Here is a 6,582-nt window from a genome sequence, read left to right on the forward strand (position 1 = left end):
CAGACGGGGCTCTGACCTCCCAAGGGGGCTAGGGTGCCCTGGGACCCCAAGATGGACCTAACTGAGGGGGTCCTGTTGTCTGTGCCTGCAAGACCTCTCTTGGACTGTATTCCTGTCATCTAAATAAACCTTCTGCTTTACTGGCTGGCTGAGAGTCATAGTGAATCGCAGGAAGCCGGGGGTGCAGGGCCTTGTGTCCCCCCACTCTCCATGACATCAGTCCATGGGGTTTGGAGAGAGCCTTCTTGTGAGATGTATGGGAGCCCTATTAACTTGGGAGAGCTGACCAGAGGCCCTGGCTGCTGTCACAAGATGAACCAGGTCCCTTTAAGAGGAAACCAGTCCAGACTAACTGTACCTCATTAACAGCCTTGTGATAGGGCCTGAGAGAGGGCAGCTGGCCTCTCTAAAGAGAGGGGAACAAAAAACAGAGACAGGAAGTTGTGGTAGAAACTACAGAGATCCAGGGCCGGCTCCAGGCACCAGCTTAACAAGCAGGTGCTTGGGGCGGCCAAGGGAGAGGGGCGGCACCTGCGGCAATTCGGGGGCGGCAGGTCCCTCACTCCCTCTAGGAGCGAAGGACCTGCCACTGAACTGCCGCCGCCGGTCGCAGCAATTTTTTTTTGCTTGGGGTGGCAGAAATGCTGGAGCCGGCGCCGGCCCTGCAGAGAACAGGCAGTTCCTGCAGGGAGCTTACAAAACAAGGGGAACAGCAGAGGGGGTTTTATCTGCTGATCTCACAGAGCTTTGGCTAAGACAGGCCGAGGTCTGTGAAAGAACTCCAGGCAGGAGAGGCCTAGGAGTGGCTGTTTGCTGTATTTTGGGACTTTGAGGACCGTTTGAATTATTTTGAACTTTCCACTAATAAGCCAAACCCCAAGGGGAGCTTTTGTTATAAGGACTCATGAAAGCCTTTTGTGAGTTATTGAGGTGGTCTAGAGGGGAAACTGAGGCAGGGGGTGGCAGAGACATCCCTAGCCATCAGGGGTTGCTTGGGGGGTGTCCTGCCCTGTTACAACAGCCTGAGGTGGTATGATTCCAATTAAAAAGAAAAAAAATCTGTCTCCTAGTTGCCAGACCAACTGGCCCAGACCCATTGCCCTGGGAACCATAGCCACATATTGCTCTCAGAGTGTCTCTGGATCCATATGCAGCCAGCTCTAGCGTTAGGCCCCTGGTGGAGGCTGCCACCCATCCTCACCACAGAGGTCATCCCAGATATCACTGGTCTGCCTGTTTGGTTACTGTGCACTACTTTAACATAACAAGACCTGGATGTACCCCGTGGTGAAGCTTGTTTGCTGTTCCCAGGTGGCAGTCCAATGTCTGTTTGGCAGAGATAGTGAGAGCGGTTGTACTAAGTTAGATGGGCTAAAGGTGTTAACATAACCCGCTCCTTGTCCAACATCGAACAGTGTCGAACAAGGTTCAGGACTTGGTGTGCAGAGACCTCAGCAAACACACCATTAAAAATCCTTTTAACCTTCTACTAGAAATAAAGAAAAGAAGGGAAAAAATAAGTATTGAGTAAGGCTTTCATTTTAATAACCTCCTTTGTTCCCTTTCCCTGCAGCTGGAAGGAGTTTTTTAGAAGGAAAAAGCCTTTGTCTGACAGTCTTTTAGGTGGTATCAAAGATGGTGACAACTATCCTCTTGAGGAAAAGAGAAGAAGTTAGTTGAGATGCCCGGAGCTGCTGTTATAATCAGATCCTGTTTCCTTTCAGACAAACACACACACAAGGGGAGAGAAAAGACCAGCAAAGAGAAAATACAGCTTCTGCCTTTGGTGTTGACTCTCACTTGCAACTTCACTGCTGAAAAAACAGGCACAGCACTCGGTCTGACCAGCTGCTCCAAGACCAGGTGAAACTGTACCAGCCTCAGGCTGTTTTTAGGGTATTGCATTGAGCTGCCTTTTTGATCACAGGCTTACAGCAGTGTTACAAAATATACTGTCTTGGTCAGCTAAGCCAAACTCTCATTAAACTGTGGGTGTGGGGGGAGGGGAAAGGAATAGAAAAGAGACAAAATAAGGTATGGAAGAAAAAAGACACTGGGGGAAGGGGACAAAGTCTCACTTTCTAGGTGATGGTTGGAATCTAGCTGATGCTGGCGGAGGTGGCGATGCCATCCGGCTCCCTCTCTCTGGCCTGGTCCAGTAAGGACATGTCTCAGGATTAGGATGAAGAAGGTCTGAGGTCCCAGGAGATGGTGGGGGTGGCAGCCCGGATGGTGAAGCTCACTCCAGTAGCCAATTTTTCTCCCCAAGCCTCTTTCTTTAAGGACCCACAAAAGGGAATGGTGGGTGGAATAGCCCATCCCCTCATTATTTTGTCCACCAGTTAGGCCTAGTTTCTGACACACTAATTTGAGTTCACTCATTTCCGGTCCCCTACGCCTCTTGTTTACCAGGCATGACCTTAACACAGTCCTTGCGTTATATCAGGAGGCCTTTTTGTTTGGACTAATTCAGTCTGTCTCACTTTTGCACCTTTTCCCATCAATGTTTGTTGTTACAGGTTATTGGGACATTCCATGAACTTTAAAAAGCAACAGAGGGTCCTGTGGCACCTTTAAGACTAACAGAAGTATTGGGAGCATAAGCTTTCATGGGTAAGAACCTCACTTCTTCAGATGCAAGGAGAAGAAGTGAGGTTCTTACCCACGAAAGCTTATGCTCCCAATACTTCTGTTAGTCTTAAAGGTGCCACATGACCCTCTGTTGCTTTTTACAGATTCAGACTAACACGGCTACCCCTCTGATACTTGACTCCATGAACTTTGCCTCTCTTTTTACAAGAGCTCACAATTAGGGTAAACTTGTAGGCCCAATTATCACAACAGGGCCCAAATGAAGCCCTTTGTTGGCTGGCATAATAACCGTGCTGCAGAGCCATGCCCACAATGATGGCCTAGCGGGGTAAGGCTCAGAGTTGGCTATCAGCAGAACTGGGCTTAGTTCCAGGCTGTTCCACACGCTTTGGGGGCCAGTCCTTTAGAGCCATCTTGTGAAGACTTTGCTCACTTTCGTGAGTGAGTAATTGCTCACGATTGATTTCAGTGGGATTGTTTGTCTGAGTGGATGCTCACCCAAGTGAGAACAGCATTCACACTCTGGTCCCTTGCCTCTCTTTTCCTCAGTTTACCCCCATTCTACACAATGGGAACCATACTTCTCTACATTGCTGCTAACATGCTAACTTTGGTCTTGTGCTCCAGGGTGGTGACTGCCACTGAATTGCCTATAAATAAAAGATGAACGATCCAATGATGTGATCAAAGGAAAGAAGGGAGCGGCTGAATGTAATCATCTGAAGAGATGCAGTGGTCTCCTCTGCGGTGATGATGATGGTGGTGGTGCAATTGGGGGTTAATAAATTATTCCTACATCTCAGAAATCACTGATCCTGCATTTCTGAGGCCAAATGCACCAGCAGAGTCCGTCTGCTTTGCTGGTCAGTTAAAATGGGTTTGCAGCTGCTTTCCATCCCCAAAGCAGTGCATAGCGGCTGGAACAGATGTGGACAGAAACATACATTTCCCAAGCAGAGATTGATTATTATCACTCTCCAGCTACCAAAGTCTGTGTTTAATTAACATGAAGGGCCAGGGTTTTTTATACCAGCTGAAGGGAAACTGTTCGTATTCAGGTGAAAGGGGTATCATCCGATTAAAAAACATACGTTCTCCTTGTCTCACCACACAAGGAACATTCGATGGAACTCCAAGGTAGAAAAATCAAATCTGAGAAAAGGAAATAATTTTCCACACAACATGCAATTAGCCTGTGGAACTCACTGCCACATGTCTGAGGCTAAGAACTTATTAAGATTCCAAGGTGGATTGGAGGGTTTCATGGAGAACTAGAACAGTCAGCATCATACCAGTTAACGGTAACAGATTTTTTTGAAGGGATTAAAAAAATATAGAATGCTTATGTGTCACAGCTTGAACCTGTCTCTGAATATTAAGGATCAGGCTGAGACCTTCGTGGGGGCAGATTACCCTACATCTCACTACTGTAGGGTTCTTGTGCCTTCCAGGGAAGCAGCTGATGCTGGCTACTGTCAGAGTTGGGATACGGCACTAGATGGAGCACAAGTCTGATCCAGGCTGCCAATTCCTCTGTAGGGACTAAGAGTAGGCTCCTTCTGTGCTCCTGTGGAAACAACGCAACTGTCTCCAAATCCTAGGCTGGATGTAGCAATCAGTTCTATCCCAAGAATGTGGGGTTTGCACTCTTCACAATGCACACTGAATTCTGTAGAGGAGATAATAAGTGTCGTGCCTCACCCAGAAGCCGATCCCAAGCCCACTGGATTCAATGGGAGTCTTTCCAATTACTTCAGTGCATGCTGGATCACCCAGGAAACCAAGCCCAAGGACTGTTTTCTTCCAGCTGCAGTGCGCTCCAGAGACTGGCCATGAGATGAAGAGGGCAGGTGGTCTCGGTTCTACTCCTGAGTGCCCCACTGACTTTCACGTGCCCTGAGCACACTATAGAGTCAATTTGTGACCTTGGACAAATCTGGTAGGCCACCATTTCCAAAAATAGGGGTCTAGAGTTAGGCGTGTTGAGCCACATGTAGGCCGCTAAAGGAGTGGTCTGGTTTTTCAGAGGTGCTGTGCACCCAGCAGCTCCCACTGAATCAATTGTCTCACAAATTCATGCCCCTTTAGGCCTGATCCAAAGGCCATTGAAGTTAATGGATCAGGGTCTTAGCTAAGTGCCTCAACATGGATTTAGGTGCCTAAGTGTGGCCCCTGACTTCGAAAAGTTTGACCTATCTGCATAGACTGTATAGACTGTCGGTCCTTCATCAGTTGAAACTGAGCCGATCACAACACGTCTTCCAATCTTCTCTAGCTCTGGCCATCCTTCACCATGCTTGTCCATATCTCCTTGTTAGGAAATCATCCCACCTCTCTGGAGCCCGACTGCGTGGCCGTTTCTGTTCTCGTGGATACCACTCGGATATAGCTACAGTCCATCTGTTGTCGCTGAGTCGGGCCACATGTCCCGCCCACTGCATTTTGCTGAGCCTGCTTTCAACAACCATGTCTTGCACTCCAGACTGTTCCGTAATTATTTCATTGATCTATCTAAGTGCTTATTATTAGGTAAGTCACCAAACATAGGCTGGGGTCTGTAAACTGTGTGCTCAGAAAACCCTGCAGCTGCGCTGATTCAGGTAGAGGGGATGTGGCTGATCTGACACTTCATGTGACGGCAGCTCCCTGCCAAGGGTCCAGACGTCTAAACAGCTTCTGAACCAGGCTGAGGTGAAGTGCCACGATCTGCCATCAGAACAGTCACATGCAGGGCTGGCCCTTCCTGTACCTGATTTCTCCTGTGCTCACTTTAACAAAAGGGCTAGTCTTGCCACATGGACACTAGCCCATCTTTTTCAAGGCCCCCACTTTAGCTTGCCAGGTGCAACGTAGATGCACAACATCTGCATGGGGAGATGCGTTGATCTCCACTTGCTCTGCCACTATGGAAGTTGCACTGTTCATTAATTAACTGCTTGGACCCAGTCTGGCCTCCTGTGGGCAACTGTTGTGGCTGTTTCAAAAGCGGACTCACTTTGACGAGCAGTTTTGCGCTCCTTTCTGGCTTCAGTCGACAGAAACGCAGTGGCTATACACTAGCTTTGCTATGTGCACACACTCTAGAACACGGTCATCTAGCTACACAGGCACATAAGACCACAGGCCCAGATCCTTAAAGATATTTAAGTGCCTAACTCCCATTGAAATCTGGGCTGTAGTTCTTTACTAGCCGAGCATAGATATGATACTGTGAAAATAGAGTAAAACTCAGGTCTACACACATTCCTGAAAACAACCTTCAAAGCTTGAAGGAAGCCACCCAAAATGTTCTTTTGTTTTTGTTTGTTTGTTTCCTCCAAGTTGTTCCCCACAAGGCCTGGCTCAATCTGGGGCCTGTTTGAACAAGACTCTGTTTAAATCCAGATGGTAAAAGGGCTTATCCACACTGTTTGAGGCTTGTTCCACCTGGCTTGTCTGAAGATCTGGTGGCTTACATTTTTCAGCACTGGATGGCATCCAGCTTGCAATAAAAGGCCATCAAGGTGAGCCATGAAGGGAAAAAATAAATGTTTGTTTGCACCCTTTGGGGCTTTTCTCTGGCTGTATGTAAGCGGGGGAATGGTCCCGCTATTGTGGGGAACTTTCCTGGCTTCTGCACTACCCCGGTGAAGAGGGCTAGCGAAAGGATCCGAGTCCTCGCTCCCACTTCCTTTACCCAGAGGCCTCCCTGCCCTTGAGGACTTCCCTTCCACTCTCCTGTCTGGCAGAGTCCTCATAAACCCCGACAAGGCTGGGCCCAGGATTCCTGGGGGGCTCGACCCCCAACCCTGCGGTGGTCACCCAGGACAGGGGCTAGGGTGTCCCCACTCCGGGGTACTCTCTCTGCACTGGGCACCTCCCTGACCCACTGATCATTTCATACAATTTAAAGCAAATACAAGTTGTTTAATTAACAATTAATTTTAAAAAAAGAATAAGGAAAAATGGGAAAGGTTAGAGGAAAACACATCACCCTGCTCTGTGGCAGGG

The 6,582-nt window shown here is 48.4% G+C and overlaps 1 long non-coding RNA gene across 1 annotated transcript; it reads left to right on the forward strand.

The window, feature by feature from the left end:
* Positions 1–1,299: 1,299 nt before the first annotated feature.
* LOC117874069 lies at positions 1,300–5,576 on the forward strand. Its single transcript, XR_004644893.1, has 3 exons — positions 1,300–1,527; positions 1,725–1,863; positions 3,220–5,576. It is a non-coding gene; the product is annotated as an uncharacterized LOC117874069 (long non-coding RNA).
* The last annotated feature ends 1,006 nt before the right edge of the window (positions 5,577–6,582 follow it).

Source organism: Trachemys scripta, chromosome 3 (genome assembly GCF_013100865.1).
Source record: "Trachemys scripta elegans isolate TJP31775 chromosome 3, CAS_Tse_1.0, whole genome shotgun sequence".
In the NCBI taxonomy this organism is placed as follows: domain Eukaryota; kingdom Metazoa; phylum Chordata; order Testudines; family Emydidae; genus Trachemys; species Trachemys scripta.